Below are 17,095 nucleotides of genomic sequence, written 5' to 3'. Positions count from 1 at the left end.
TGCTGCGATCCAGATCATGCGTCATGATGAACCAATTGACACAAGGGACGAACAACTGGTTTACAATTAGAGGGTGGCTGGCGTCGCTAAACTCGAAAGAGATGGTAGGATAGAGGAGTGCTACGAGGATGCTTTGGCAGGCATTCCTAGAACAACACAAGGTACCAGCTACCTGAAACATGATATGGTATTTTAACCTGATGTAGAACAGATTTTTTTTATTACTATACACGTTGATCTAATTATCTGTGCACTCCAGGTTTTCCTACCAACGAACAACCAAAACGTCCACTGGTTACTTGTGGTCATAAACCCCGGAAGGAAAGAGATTCAGGTTCTTGATTCACTTTTCCGTTGTATGGTACCCAAAGAAGTAAATAACGTGGTGAGAATTTCAACATATTTAATTATAACAAAGGATTTAGCATCGTATGTAAGTATTAGTCGTAGGCAACTTCTCATCCCATTGGGCTTGCAGGTACGTGGGATGGAAGCACATCTGAGAGCAGCGAGGTGAGTCAATGAGATAGAAAACAATGCATGGGAAGACATTAACGTGACACAATGACAAGTACGAAACATTAATGTGCCAAAAGTCGATGAGACGTCAGTCAACAATATTAGCTTTTGTTTTTGTTTTAGATTGTTAATATCTGAAAAGCTGATCTAACAACATAAAATGTTGCAGTTCTTATTGTGCACTATACATGCTGAAGAACATCGAATTATTTACGGGAGTAAAACTGAGGATGCAATATGAGAAGTACGTAGAGTAACACCTAAAATTATGTCATTTTCTAAAACTTATGGAACGATACTAACATATCCTTGCATGCAGGCCTACATCGAGAAATTCAGAAGAGAGCTACCTGTTGTGCTTGTTGATTCACCCTACAACAAAATGAAATGCTGGAATAGGTTCAAGCAGTACCATGCTAGGCTATCGGATGCAGCTGCGGTTGAAGACGACGAAGATGCAAGCAGATAGTCCAACAGTGTGGTTCATTCTTACATGTGGAGTGTACACTTGGCCATAAAGCGATAGAGTAGGGTGTGGTTGGGTTTTAGTCCCGAAGAAGGTTTCCTAGCCGTGTTCTTGGTCCATTGCGCATGAGTCAAATTGTAAAACTTCAATAATATTGGTTATAATATTTTGCTTCAAATAAATTTGGTCTCTACTGGATCTCGTAGAAATCTATATTTGCTTTTTACTACCATGTGATAGTAACAGTGCATGGGCAAGGTTCGGACCAATTACAGCGCACTGGCAACCCTAGAAGAATAATGGATTGTGAGTCAACACGCAATCCCAGCTATCCCAGAAAACGACACAGTCAATGTCTCGTAGGCAGGCCGCAAAGCCAATAACAGAGACCATAAGATAACAAGAGTGAAGCACGTACCATAGGGGGCCTCTACAGGTGCTACAACGCTGAATTGAAGGGATCACCTTCAGGAGCACAGTGGTGTGGACATGGTACATCCATCCTGCCTCAGGGAATCACATAGCATGTTCTGTCATATCCCTGCAAAACAGAGGAAAAATTACTATTTGTGATAACCTTGTCAAGTGTGTGCATGTAACAAATGTTAGACATAACTAAACACGGAAGAATGAAATGCAACATATGAAAGAATCGAATGCTCATTCCTTTCTCTCTGCTTTTTGCGAGGATCGTTACTCTCCCTTTAACAAGGCTAAAACATCATAATAAGAATTAACGCCAATCTTCAAAAGGTGGATATCCCATGTGAATCTAATTTTTCTTATAAAGCACATGTCAAGTCTATTGATACCAGTCCAACAATTGCACAAGAAGAAGCGAGCATCATAAATATTGAGCAACATAAGCTATGAATTATTTATAGTACATTCCAAAATTAATAGCTTATCATCTCTATTGATATCCAAATCTCACCTATCAGCCAAATTGAAAGAATACATATTGAATGAAATGTATAAGTGTATGAATGCAACGATTGAACGTTTGTAGATCTTGCAGTCGGGGCTGGACGAATGGGGCTGGCCGTCGAGGCCGGCGGCCGGCTTCATCTAGTCCCGCAGAACATGATCCATACCCAACCACCTTGCCATCGGACGAGATGCATGGCCAGATCAAAGCTGCAGCCGTGGCGGAGAGGTGATGTAGAGGACGCAAACAACCAATTGGGGTGTGGGAAAGAGGTTTCCTATAACCTTGTGGCTATAGGCACCCGCATGGAGGACTGGGACGTGGGATGGCGTCGAATCTTCGCCGGCGTCCGCCGCGGGGAGGGCAGTGCGCCTCCTCTCGTGTTCTTCGTTGAAAAGGTGGTGCGAGATCGCGAGGGAATTGGGGTGGAGGGAGGGAGGGGCCGCGACGAGCGGCTAGATCCTGCCGGCGAAGAGGATTAAAACCCTAGCGGCAACGAGGAATAAACCCTAGCGAACGAGATAAAAATTGAACCGAAAATAGCCCTGAAATTCGTACCGAGAATACCCTCGAAATATTTGGGAGAGAAAATCTGATCAGTTCGAAATATTTTTCTCCTGAAAATGCCCCTCGGGGTCTGATATAATACACGTGACATCAGTGTATTGCATCGGATCTGGACCATCGAATTCGCTCCGACGGACAGTCCATATCGTCCGGATGCACTTTAAATGACTTATAAAGTAACGGAGTGAGTATATGTTTAACAGAACAACAAATATTCATTTTTTTGCAGGTTATATTCCGAGCCATTGCGCTGATCCGTATGTGGTCGTTACTCACTCCGACGGAGGCCAGGGAGCGTTTGGTTACTGGATCTATCCGGTGGGAGATGGTAGCACAGGATATCTTCAAACGGTTTGGATGGCGGTCATGTAATAGGATAGGCGATTAGTTTACCTATCTTTCTTATGATAGCCGGTTGTGGCCTCTTGACTTTTTGTTCATGGCGTTGTGGCTCTCTGTGAGCTTGCCGTTACTTTGTTTTCAGACTATAAGACCTTGTTGAACCTCTTTATTTATCTATAAAAATGGTTGTATGCATCGTTCTGATGCAGAGGCCGGGGAGTACGTCCCCCTTTTCGGGAAAAAAACCCTAGTTTCTGACGAGAAACCTGAGCCTTGGCTGAGCTCTTACATCTTGAAACGTCAACAAAGCTACAGCAGAAGAAGCTGCATGGGCTAATAGAGGTACTTGCCAAAAAAAGGAAGATGTCAATAATAAAACGCAATGGCATATACATTCGAAAGAGCAAATGAAATTATGTTCAATCGAGCAAACATAAGGCTTCCCTGGCCCATAAACTTCCAATTCGAAATATATATACATGTTCTTTATGTGTTTCTGATACATCCTTTTATTCCAGTACAAAATCATGAGGAATATACATAAGCAAGCAGCAACATCATCAAACAACAACACCTTTGATAGTTACAAATACACAAATTTTAAAATTCTCAAGTCCACACCGTGCTCAGTTTGCTCGCATCACTACTTGTCGGTTGGAGCAGCTTTATTAGATCAGGAGGAAAGCACACAAAATCAAGCTAGGGAAAGCATAATCATATATGATCCCTCTCGACTGATTTAGTTGTAGGTGTCCGGGTTGGCGATAAGGTAGGCCTCGGCAGCCTTAAAGATGGTTGTGACAGAGTCCTTGGCCTTGGTGATCTCATCCTTCACCTCCACGCCTAGCAGCAGCTTGTATGTCGATTTCACCTTCACCACGCTCTCGCCGTTGGCCGCCTGCTCCACCTTAATGTGCGACGTTGCCATCTCGATTTCCGTGCCGATGCCACCACCCTCGATGAGGGTCGACTTGCACTCGCACTTGTCTACGTCAATGAACTCGAGCCTCTCCTTCATGAGGTTGAAGGGCATGGCTGCAAGGTCAACTCTATGTTATGCTTTTACCATGTGTACTAGACTGCAGGTGATATGAATTGTATATGATGCATACCTGAGGTGAAGTTGAACTGCCTGACCCGATGCCGCCTTCTCCTTCAACAGGGTGGGCGCTGGCGACGATCTGTGGCGCGAGCTTGGGGGCCAGGGTGTGCCAGTCCATGACGCCGGCGCGAAAGAGGCGCGATTCAGTGACCGGCGACTCAATCTCATGGGTCCAGCTATTGGTGGAGGCCATTGCTGTGACGATCAAGCTAGTACAAGTACAATGGTGCAAATGATGTGAGCCGTGACTGTTGTAATGGTGTAAAATAGGAGCTAGAAAGCGGGGCTGGTGAAGCTTGGCCCGGATGAGTTTGGTGAGTGGAGACTGGTGAAGGCGCCAAAGGGTTTTTCTAAATTGGATGGCACCGTGGGGTGTGAAAGCTAACCTTTTATCATTGCTGGGTCTGAAAGCTCGCGCTTTTATCAATCTTTAGTTAGGAGAAGAATGTGTTCTCTATCAAATTGGCACCACACGTCCGTGTGGAGAAATTGTTCTGGTGCTAATCAGAGAGTAGGTGATTATTAGCCAGCTGCGTTACCCATTAACAAATGCATGTGAGCGTGTATATGTTTCATTACACGTAAATCAGCTAGTTGAGTTCCCTAAAAAAATCAGCTAGTTGAGATGCTGGGTTGCATTCGTTTGTAATCATACTTTGCTCACCGCATGTGCTGGCAAAACACACGTTATTTTTTTAATGCAAAGCCATTGTATATCACGCTTTATCATCTTTGACCATGTACAATGCAAGCTGATTAGAGAGATGCCGGTGAAAATGAATTTTTAAGCATTGATGTTTTTTATTTGTATGCAATTAGGCACGTCTACTATAAAAACAAGAAATGATGCTAAACAAAACTTGGTTTATTTTGTAAGCAACGACTAACCAAGGACCTTGCACTGTATCTAGTCAGAGTTTTATTCAAGAGATGGTCAAGGCATCTCCAACGCGGACCTTCATTTCGGCCCCAAATGTCTGGATCGACTTGACTGTTTTGGCACTTTTAGGACATGGACCCCTAATTTGGGCTAGAATCCTCAAGACCGATAAGTTCACATGTCCTCTGTGTCGGACTCCGGCAGCCTGGACCCACCCAAACCCATTGGAACCACCCCGGGCGCACCCCCTCGGACGATGCTCAAGCCTTGATGGACCTCTGCCACTCCACCCAACCGCCTCTCCATCAAGCCTTCGTCATCGGATCCATCACTCGCCCTTGTACCGTCCACCCCAACTGTTGTCATCCATGCCAGACACATGGCACAACAAGTGTTGCTGGAATTTTGTCTATTTGGGCCTAGCCCAATAACAGTTTCAGAAATTCCTAATAAATCCTAGAGGCCCACGCAGCCCATTCGTGCGAGGCAAGAGATGGAACTAAAGTTTAGTCTCACATTGCTAGTTTAGAGGGAGTTGGACCTCTTTATAAGGGAGGCTCTTTCCCCACTTGTATGAGCATGAGAACAAGAGGGACATCCACGCGCGCTCCTCCTCCGCCGCCCGCCACGCCTCGTCACGACGCGCCGCTCCGCGCCGCGGGAATGAGCCGAGACGATGTCTAAATTTTTGCCACGCACTATGGGTATACGAAAGGTCACACGAAAGCTGAAAAGTTTTTGCGATAGTGGAGTTTGAATGCGTACGGTGCATCCCTTCAGCTGCTGGCTGTACGCTTCGTCTTCGTCTCTTCGTTTCACCTTCCGTCGCTGCCCTCTCGCCTTCTTCTCTTGCGCCTATAAAAGGGAGGTCGCTCCTCTCAGAAAGGCGCACTAGAACTCATTCTTCCTCTCGCCACCGGTTCCTCAACACTGCGATGCTGCTACGATCTTCCTCATCCCGGCTTGTGGCGTGCACCGTAGGTCGGGACAGTAGGCCTCTGAAACCGCACCTTTTGAGTCCTGTATGGAAGAAGGGTGATAAGGTTTTTGGGGAGCGCTCTGCACGACTACTGACTTCTTCGTCAAGGACGCCCCGGACTCTGACGACTACTTCCCCGACGACGACTACTTCCCCGACGTCGACAACCTCCTCGACGACATGGAGGACACCGACCCCAAGTCCAGTGCCTCTGCTCCTGCTGCTGTCACGTACGTGTTTCTCCACTTTCTATTGGAGGTTCTGCTACAGTTTCTTGTTCTAGTATTTGCCCTAGATATGTTAGACTCTATTTCATATATGCAACTTGCTATACTGTCTTCTCAAGATATGTTTAGTTACGGTTCATATATGCAGATGTTGTTTACCTTCTCTTTGTCAAATCGCATGGCTTGTTTTATCACTGCTACACTAGTCATGCTTTATCTTGTATTTCTGTTAATAAAAATCACTCGGTAAATTGCTCTCCAACAATCCAAAAACCTTATTATAGGCAATTTACCCCAAGTGGTTTTGCTGTTTCCATGAGACCTAGGGTATCCACTATAAGAGGTGGCATGTGAGAGCAGTCTTATGGTTTCAAACCATGAGTTGCTATGACGCCACTCTTGGCAGACCTGAAGGAGAACTTGATGCTCAATAGGCACAAGCTTTTCAGAAAATGGATACTCTGTTTAAGGCTTCTCTCTTGAGTGTTCTTGGTGAGAACATAGTTGATGCTTATGCGTCAATTGACAATGAAAAAGATATGTGGGACGCACTTGAGGCCAAGTTTGGGGTCTCGGATGCCGGCACTAAGCTGTACATCATGGAGCAATTCTATGATTACAGGATGACTGAAGAGCGCTCCGTGGTTGAGCAGGCTCATGAGATACAGTCATTTGCTAGAGAACTTGAGCACTTCAATTGTATGCTACCGGACAAGTTTGTTGCCGGGGGTATCATCACTAAGCTTCCTCCTTCATGGAGGAACTTCGCTACCTTACTGAAGAATAAGAGACAGGAGTTTTCCGTTCCGGATCTCATTGGTACTCTTGATGTGGAAGAAAAGGCGAGAGCAAAGGACACACGTGCTTGAGGTATTGAGGGAGGATATAGTGCCAATCTGGTACAGAAGAAAAACTTCCAGTCCTACAAGTTCAAGAACAAGGGCAAGCTTGATGGTAAAGAAAAGTTTGATGGGAAGAACAAGGCTGTACAACACACGAACTTCAAGAAGAGTGACAAGAAGAAAGGTGCTTGTCATGTGTGTGGAGATCCTGATCATTGGGCTCCTAGTTGTCCTAATCGCTATGACAAGTGTCATCTTGGGAAAGGCGGCAAGACCGCTAATGTTGTCATTGGAGACACTGACATGAAGGATGCTGGGTATGGTATATTTCCCACTATTCTTTCAGTATGTCATTCTCCTGATTGGTTGATTAACACGGGTGCTAATGTGCATGTATGCGGTGATATTTCCATGTTTTCGTCTTATCAGACCGCAGGGACTTCAACCGTGCTGATGGGCAACGGTTCAAGTGCTTCTGTTCGTGGTGTTGGCACGGTCGATCTGAAGTTTACTTCGGGGAAGATCTTCCAGCTGAAGAACGTGCATTATGTCCCCTCCGTCAATAAAAATCTTGTTAGTGGATCTCTTCTGTGTAGAGATGGCTACAAGCTTGTCTTTGCGTCGAATAACTTTGTAATCTCCAAGTATGGAACCTTTGTTGGTAAAGGCTATGAGTCAGGAGGCCTGTTTCGTTTATCCTTATCAGATGTTTCCAATAAAGTTGTTAATCATATTTGCAACAATAGTGAATCAAATGTGTGGCATTCACGTCTTTGTCATGTTAACTTTGGTTGCATGTCGCGATTAGCGAAGTTGAACTTGATCCCTAGTTTCAACACTGTCAAGGGATCTAAGTGTCAAGTGTGTGTGCAAGCTAAGCAACCTCGTAAGTCTCACGTGACTGCGGAGACGAGAAATCTTGCACCACTAGAACTTATACATTCAGATCTATGTGAAATGAATGGTGTTTTGACAAAAGGTGGAAAGAAATATTTCATGACGTTAATTGACGACTCCACTAGATACTGCCGTGTGTATCTCCTGAAATCTAAGGATGAGGCTTTGAACTTTTTCAAGATCTATAAAGCTGAAGTGGAAAACCAACTTGATCGAAAAATCAAGAGGCTTAGGTCCGACCGTGGTGGAGAGTATTTTTCCAATGAGTTTGATGCTTTTTGTGCGGAACATGGTATAATCCATGAGAGGATGCCTCCCTACTCACCTCAGTCAAATGGGGTGGCCGAAAGAAAGAACCGTACTCTAACTGATTTGGTTAACGCCATGTTAGACACATCGGGTCTCTCCAAGGCATGGTGGGGGGAGGCGATATTGACAGCATGTCATGTCCTAAATCGAGTCCTTACAAAGAACAAAGAGATAACTCCATTCAAGGAATGGGAGAAGAAAAGGTTAAAACTCTCTTATCTGCGAACATGGGGTTGTTTGGCGAAAGTCAATGTTCCAATTCCAAAGAAGCGGAAGCTTGGACCAAAGACTGTGGATTGTGTTTTCCTGGGATATGCTTTTCATAGCATTGGCTATAGATTCTTGGTTGTAAAATCTGAGGTACCTGGCATGCATGTCAGTACAATCATGGAGTCGAATGATGCGACTTTCTTTGAAGATATCTTTACCATGAAGGATATGGCTACCTCATCTAATTAGGGGATGCCTGGTTCATCGAATCAGGAACCAGTTACAATTACCGAACCTGCCATTTTGATGGAACACTTTGAAAGCCCTGTGGAGGAGAACAATGAAGTTCCTACTAGGAGCAAGAGACAGAGGACATCAAAGTCGTTTGGTGATGATTTTCTTGTGTATCTCATAGATGATACTCCCAGTTCTATTTCGAAGCCTATGCATCGGAAGATGCTGACTACTAGAAGGAAGTGGTTCGTAGCGAGATGGATTCCATCTTGGCGAATGAAACTTGGGAGATAACTGATCGTCCTTATGGGTGCAAACCTATAGGATGCAAATGGGTATTCAAGAAGAAGTTTAGGCGTGATGGTACTATCGAAAAGTACAAGGCTCGGCTCATGGCTAAGGGTTATACCCAAAAGGAAGGTGAAGACTTCTTTGATACTTACTCACCTGTGGCTCGACTGACCACTATTCGAGTTCTACTTTCACTAGCTGCCTCACATGGTCTTATCGTTCATCAAATGGATGTTAAGACTTCTTTCCTAAATGGAGAGTTGGATGAGGAAATTTATATGGAACAACCAGATGGGTTTGTAATAGATGGTCAGGAAGGGAAAGTGTGCAAGTTGCTTAAGTCTTTGTATGGACTCAAGCAAGCACCCAAACAGTGGCATGAGAAGTTCGAAAGAACTTTAACAGCTCAGGCTTTGTTGTGAACAAAGCTGAAAAATGTGTGTACTATCGCCATGGTGGGGGCGAGGGAGTTATGCTTTGCTTGTATGTTGATGACATACTGATTTTCGGAACAAATCTGAATGTTATTAAGGAGGTCAAGGATTACCTATCTCGCTATTTTGAGATGAAGGATTTAGGAGTGGCTGATGTCATTCTAAACATCAAGTTTTTGAGAGATGATGATGGTGGGATTACATTGTTTCAATCTCACTATGTGGAAAAGATCTTGAGTCACTTTGGCTATAGTGGCTGCAAGCCCTCTCCAACACCATATGATGCTAGCGTGCTGCTTCGAAAGAATCAAAGAATTGCTAGAGATCAATTGAAGTATTCTCTGATTATTGGCTTGCTTATGTACTTAGCCAGTGCTACAAGACCTGACATCTCTTTTTCTATTAGCAAACTGAGTCGGTTTGTCTCAAAACCAGGAGATGTGCATTGGAAAGCTCTAGAGAGAGTTTTGCGTTATTTGAAAGGCACTGCGAATTATGGAATTCACTACACCGGGCACCCAAAGGTGCTTGAAGCGTATAGTGACTCAAACTGGATCTCAGATGCTAATGAGATAAAGGCCACGAGCGGATATTTATTCACTCATGGAGGTGGCGCTGTTTCTTGGAAGTCTTGCAAGTAAACCATCTTAACGAGGTCAACAATGGAAGCAGAACTCACAGCACTAGATACAGCTACAGTCGAAGCAGATTGGCTTCGTCGGCTCTTGAATGACTTGCTGGTAGTTGAGAAACCTGTACCAGTATCCTTATGAACTGTGACAATCAAACTGTGATCACTAAAGTGAGCAGCTCGAAGGATAACATGAAGTCATCAAGACACGTTCAGAGAAGGTTAAAGTCTATCAGAAAAATGAAAAACTCCGGAGTTATCGCATTGGATTATATCCAAATGTCTAAAAATCTGGCAGATCCTTTCACTAAGGGTCTATCACGTAATGTGATAGATAATGCATCGAGGGAGATGGGTATGAGACCCACAATATGAGTTGTTCACAGTGGTAACCTATTCTTTATGATCGGAGATCCTGTGAATTAGATGTGGAAGACAAGTTGTTGGTCAACTGGGAGGAGAGTACCCTTACTATTAAAAATACCACTCCATGAAGATGCAATACTCTCCTAATCTGCATGACAGGTTGATGTATATCTTAATGTGTTCTAAGTGGCTCTTTGAAGCAGAGATGTTGTCCTGTAGAACATCTTTTGAAGAACACACATATATGAGTCTGATTGTTAAACGTTGCAATCTATGAGAGTAGGGTTCTCTCTAGTAAACTCATGAAAGGTCTCGAAGTATGACGCATAAGCTCCACCCGCGGGGAAGACCCACGGTAGCCACGTATCGGTCAAGGCTTTATGTGAAGCTAGATTCGCAGAAAACTTGCAGTTCAAGGCCCAGTCCACTGTTCAAGTTGCTTACTAGTGTAGCATAAGGTTCTAGGTGGAAGTTCAACTTAACAGTCTCCACTGCAGTACCGGTATATAAAACAGTGTTTTGGAACCAAAGGCAAATTTTGTGTGCCTCTGGGATCTGGTGGGGGATTGCTGGAATTTTGTCTATTTGGGCCTAGCCCAATAACATTTTTAGAAATTCCTAATAAATCCTAGAGGCCCACGCAGCCCATTCATGCAAGGCAAGAGCTGGAACTAAAATTTAGTCCCACATTGCTAGTTTAGAGGGAGTTGGACCTCTTTATAAGGGAGGCTCTTTCCCCACTTGTATGAGCATGAGAACAAGAGGGACATCCACGCGCGCTCCTCCTCCGCCGCCCGCCTCGCCACGCCACGCCACGCCTCGTCACGACGCGCTGCGGGAATGAGCCGAGCCGATGTCTAAATTTTTGCCACGCACTACGGGTATACAAAAGGTCACACGGAAGCTAAAAAGTTTTTGCGATAGTGGAGTTTGAATGCGTATGGTGCAGCCCTTCGGCTGCTGGCTGTACGCTTCATCTTCGTCTCTTCGTTTCACCTTCCGTCGCTGCCCTCTCGCCTCCTTCTCTTGCGCCTATAAAAGGGAGGTCGCTCCTCTCAGAAAGGCGCACCAGAACTCATTCTTCCTCTCGCCACCGGTTCCTCAACATTGCGCTGCTGCTACGATCTTCCTCATCCCAGCTTGCGGCATGCACCGCAGGTCGGGACAGTACGCCTCCGAAACCGCACCTTTTGAGTCATGTACGGGAGAAGGGTGATGAGGTTTTTGGGGAGCACTCTGCGCGACTACTGACTTCTTCGTCACGGACGCCCTGGACTCCGACGACTACTTCTCCAACGTCGACAACCTCCTCGACGACATGGAGGACACCGACCCCAAGTCCAGTGCCTCTGCTCCTGCTGCTGTCATGTACGTGTTTCTCCCCTTTCTATTGGAGGTTCTGCTACAGTTCATTGTTCTAGTATTTTCCCTAGATATGTTAGACTCTATTTCGTATATGCAACTTGCTATACTGTCTGCTGAAGATATGTTTAGTTACGGTTCATATATGAAGATGTTGTTTACCTTCTCTTTGTCAAATCGCATGACTTGTTTTATCACTGCTACACTAGTCATGCTTTATCTAGTATTTCTGTTAATAAAATCACTCGGTAAATTGCTCATATTTCCAACAAGTGTTTGGTCAAATTCCATAATTCATTCTTTGACGTCTTTGTTGTATAGTTTCAGGGAAACATGATGGATCCAGACAAGGAATACAATTTTACAAGGAGGAGTTCATGGGTTGTTCTTCGTCGGATGATGATGAGGAAGACAATGGAACAACGATAATGATGGTGTCTTGAAGAAACGAGCATGCTCTCGGTTCCAAGGGTTCAACGCCAGGATATCATGTTGAATAAATTGAATTTCAAAAACTATGTTATTTGGAAACTTTATATTTGGATTGAATATTCATATTTTAACTATTGTTGCATTGAAATATTTATTATTTTAATTATTGTTGCATTCTAATATTAATCTTAGAATTATTTCAATGTTAGGAGAATGACTTCGAAAAAAAGAGAGGAGGGGCACACAAGTAGGGGTGTTTTGGGGGCCACCTTTGGATGGCCACCTGCCCGACTGACAATGAACATGTTTGGACGTGTCCACGGACAAATGGAAGAGTCTGTTTGATGTTTGCTGCTGGAGATGCCCTTAGGTGGGTTGCATTTGAGATGTGGGTACGCTCTTTGGTGCTTGACTTTATATCCATTAACTATGAAGCAGGAAAAGATCGTCTCCTTCGAACAAAAAAGTGTTCGCAACCAAAGATCTAACTGAACATCAATAAAAAGGTGACTAGTCCCTAAATTCATTTAAAAACTAGTAAATGAAAGGTTCACTGAGTAGGCCTAAGAATCTATCGTTTCATCTCATGACTCTGGTGCACATGTGATTAGCTTTTCCTACCTCCCGGCGGCGTTGCTATCAGTTTCCTCGTCTCATGTGGCCTTTAGGGCCATGTAGGCATGATCGACCTCGGCCTTGCCGGCAGTAGGGATATTGCTTCGTTTTTATGTGCGGGTTGGTTAGGGTTTTTGCTCCGCTCTGGAAGGCTAGATGCTTCAGGCTTAATCCTGTGAGTGACAACGTGGGCCGGATTACTTTTCGCCTAATGGCAAAAAGCTTTGACATGTCCTTAACATAGAAATCCAGTGACGTGCCCATAGCAAGTTACCCTGTAACTGGCGGCCAGCTAGCCAATGGATGAAGGATGAACAGATCAGATCAAACACTGTAGCAGAAACTACTGTGTACGGATTTACTGTAGACTGAACACTATGAACGAGTTCCTATAGACGGGTACTGTAGATATGGTACTGTTCATGCGGATCTGCCCACCGATTTTAGATCCTATGGTGTAGAGTGGCCGTCAGTTACGGCGTGACTTGATGTGGGTAGGTCACTGGATCTTTGGGTGCACTCACTTTTGCTTTACCAACAATGACGATCACGTCCCACGACGTGCTACACCCGCCTCAAGTACATTTATTCTATGAGATGGGTTTTGAAGGCCATAAGCATAGGGCCAGTTGCATTGAGTGTCCTGCTATCCGATATTTCTATTATATTACCACTATCAGATTTAATAACCCTCTTGCCTTTGTTGGATGCAAGCATTTGCTTTGCGTGTCTGCAGGTACCGTTTATCTCGTTTGTGTGGTGTCTTCTTTTGGTTCGATAAATCTTAGTTTTTAATTGAGGAAAATACTATGTGCTACTATACTACTTCATCCCTTCCTCTTCGGGCAAAACCAACACGACGCCAAGTAGCACATCCCAATTTGAAAAAATGGGATATGAGAACCTTAAATCTCTAGGCCCCAATTTCTGAAGAGAAACCTGAGGCTTGGCCAAACGCTAACAGCTCGAGACTTTTTTGTGAAAAGGATAAAGCCATATACTAGGTATCACAAGTCCTTGCAAACACACCCTTATAAAAAAGGAAAATCACATCTAAATCCTTAGGGGTGCCGATATCTTCTTCCTCCTGCATCCACAGGCGGCGACCATGAGCGAAGTTTGATGCCGCCTCTGCGTCTCCACCTCGGTGGAGCAAACTTTTGAAAGCGAACGAGCTCTTAGAAGTAGTGGTCGAGAAGTCGTTGATGTAGACCAAAAGACGCCAATGACCATGATCATCATGAAAAATGATCATGTCGGGAATAAAAACGCTGAAAAGAGCCTATAGAAAATCCAAAGACCACGAACACCGACCGAATACAGACGAACCCACCGAGACCAAAGCCGACTAGTTCCACCAAGATCCGTCGAAGACACACCTCCACGCGCCCTTCAACGACACTAGGCGCACCGATGAAATGGGGATATGACAGGCAGACATTATTCCTGAATTGTGGCAACGTCGCCGCGTCGCCTCGCTGCCCAGCCTAAACCAAGAGTCCAATGTTGTTTTACGCCAGTGACGAGCCAAAAGTCAGCCCGCCGCCATCTAGGACCCTGTCTCGGGGGACCTTCGGATGCTGTTGGCACATGCAACATTATTGTTCAGCGCCGCGGTTCTAGAACCACCATCGCCTGACCGCACATCAGCAGTCACCAGCTCCGATCTGCTATAGCTGGCCATCACAATCGCCTTAAACTCCCAGGTGGACAGATCCTCCCCCCTGCCCCCGCACGCAGCGGCAGCAGGGAGAGGGTTGGAGATGTACTTCCTAGTCAGTCGTCACGATAGGAAAGATTTTTTTTTTGAGAAGGATATGAAAGGATGAGTCGTCAGCAAAGCTACAACAGAAGAAGGGTGTGTCTAGGTCTCATCTAGATATGACATAATTATGTCACATCTAAGTATGACATCAACGCCACCTCATCCTAGCACAAGCCCATCCTTCTTTTTTGTTTGTTTGTTTGTTAGTTAGTTTATTTGAATCAATTATGTTTTGCCTGGCACATATACGAGATCGAGTAGTACGTTTGTGTGGCTGCCTCGCTCGCGCCCCCGCTCACGATTAACAACACGCGTTGTCTGTCGCATTATTTTTTTTTGCATGCTACGTATTGTACTGCCGCTGCTTCACTTCATGCACGCATTTTGTTGAAGCCCAAAAGAAAAAAAATCAGCCCGCCTCACATCTGCCTGGGTGGCTGGCTTATACATACATCTGATCGCTACCCTGATCGCTAGCTTTTTCCTGGAAAAATAATCTGATCGCTAGCTTCGAGTAGTAGTACTAACATTGAGCTTTTTTTAAGTATGCACAATCAACATTTCTTTAATATGCACTGAACATTTTTTTAGTATATGCTGAACTTTGTAATATACGGTGACTTTTTTATAATATACACTAAACTATTCTAAAAACATACTAAACAATTGGCTGTGCATTCAAAAAATCTTTGAAAAAAATATTCTTGATATTTAAAATATGTTTGCAAATTCAAAACAAGTTCGTCCCTTAAAAAACATGTTCACAAATTTCCAAAATAATACGGATTTGAAAGTTGTTCATAATTTTGAAAAAGGTTTAGGAATTTTTAAAAAGATAAGGAAAAAGAAAACAAAACAAAATGAATTAAAAAAACTATAGTCCCACTTGCGAGTCGCAGGCGGACTTGCAACTAGGATGAAATACAAACTATGAGCCTAGTTGTGAGTCGAGGGTGGAGTTGTGACTAGGATAACTACACTACGATGCCAGCTACGAGTCGAGGGTGCACTACAAAAAAAATACACTTCCGTGATGATACGTGTTTGTCACAGTAGGTCGTGTTTTTTGTCATGCATGTACATCCATGACAAATTTATGACAGAATCAAGATAGTCATACCTGTACTGTCGTAGAAGTGTTCGACATTACCAAAATTATCATCACGGAAGTGTCCACTTCCATGACGATAAATCGCGCGTCACAGAAGTGCTTTCATCAAGGGTGACTGACACGTGACATCCACCATAATGGAACGCCGTTAACCTATCGGGTCGGGTTTTGGATCCGATAACCCGTTAACAGCCCCGACCAATGGGGATTTTCCACGTGTAAAATCATCATTGGCTGGAGGAAACACGTGTCGGCTCATCGTTGGGACAGATGTCATTCACTCATTGGACGGAAGGCGCCTATGGTACGTCGACACGTGGCACAGCCCAACAGATGTCCATTCCTGTGAAAAGCCCGACCCAGTTAAAATTAGCAGGCCAGCCCATATAAGGCCTACTTGTGTCAGGTCCATTTAAGCCCACGGCCCATACGAGATGAGCCAATTCGGCCCGTCAACGGCCCGTTAAAGATTTGACACCATTGCAGCCCATCGTCAGTTCGACCCCGTTAACAGCCTGCTATATATTTGGGCTCAATATCGGCCCGATGAGATTTCGGCCTGTTAACGGCCCGTTTAATGGATGGGCCAATTTTCAGGATGTACATCTTTCGGCCTTTTAGCGACCCATTTAAATGTAGGGCTAGTTTCCGGCCCGGTGTGTCTTTCATCCTGTTGACGACCCATAAATCTGATGGGCCATTTGTTGTCGGGCCTGAGTTTCAGCCTTTTAGCGGCCCATTTAAGTGTTGGCCCAATTTTTTGGCCCGGTGTCAGTTGACGGCCATAAATCAGTTGGGCCATTTTTAGTCGGACCTGAGTTTTCGCCTTTTAGCGACCCATTTAAGTGTTGGGTCAATTCCCGGCCCTGTGTGACTTTCGGCCTGTTAACGGACCATAAATGAGTTGGGCCATAGTCGGACCTTAGTTTTGGCCCTTTAACGGCCCATGCCCTTCATGGTCCAATACCAGCCCGGTTTCTCTTTCGGCCTGCTAAAGGCCCACAACACAGTTGGGCTATTTACAATATGACTTGACTTTCGGCCTCTTAGCAGCCCATGGTCTTCATGGTCCAGTACAAGCCCGCTGTCTCTTTCGGCCTGCTAAAGGCCTACAGTATAATTGGGCCATATGTAGCCCAAACTTAGTAACGGCCTGTTAACGGCCCGTGAAATAAACTGGGGCCACCTGTTGCCCGCTTCGATGTCGGCCTGTTAACGACCCGGGAGGTAAGAGAGCCGACCATTAACTTTCGGCCTAGTAACAGCCCATTAACTTAATGGGCCCACTAAAGTTCGTACATGTCTTTAGGCCAAATTAGATAATTTGAGCCCATTACGATGAGCAATTATGCACAGGACCAAAATCGATCACGCAAAGGTACGGCATACAGGGAATAACATTGCACATCCAGCATATATTACAGGAATTTACATCCATTGGGCAATCAAAGATTGATGCCAGTGCAAATAAATGAGCAGAACCTAATCATCTACAACGTCACAATCTGCAACCTCAGCACAGATGACGCCCATAAGCATGTGGGCAAGTTCTTTCTGCTTTGCTACACTGTCTCTGAAAACATTGA

General features: G+C 44.7%; 1 pseudogene; it reads right to left on the bottom strand.

Moving 5' to 3' along the window:
- Positions 1–3,561: 3,561 nt before the first annotated feature.
- Positions 3,562–4,117, bottom strand: LOC123155683 (pathogenesis-related protein 1-like; annotated as a pseudogene).
- Between the last annotated feature and the right edge of the window lie 12,978 nt (positions 4,118–17,095).

This window comes from Triticum aestivum, chromosome 7B (genome assembly GCF_018294505.1).
Source record: "Triticum aestivum cultivar Chinese Spring chromosome 7B, IWGSC CS RefSeq v2.1, whole genome shotgun sequence".
NCBI lineage: Eukaryota > Viridiplantae > Streptophyta > Magnoliopsida > Poales > Poaceae > Triticum > Triticum aestivum.
This window is presented reverse-complemented; position numbering and strand designations above follow the sequence as displayed.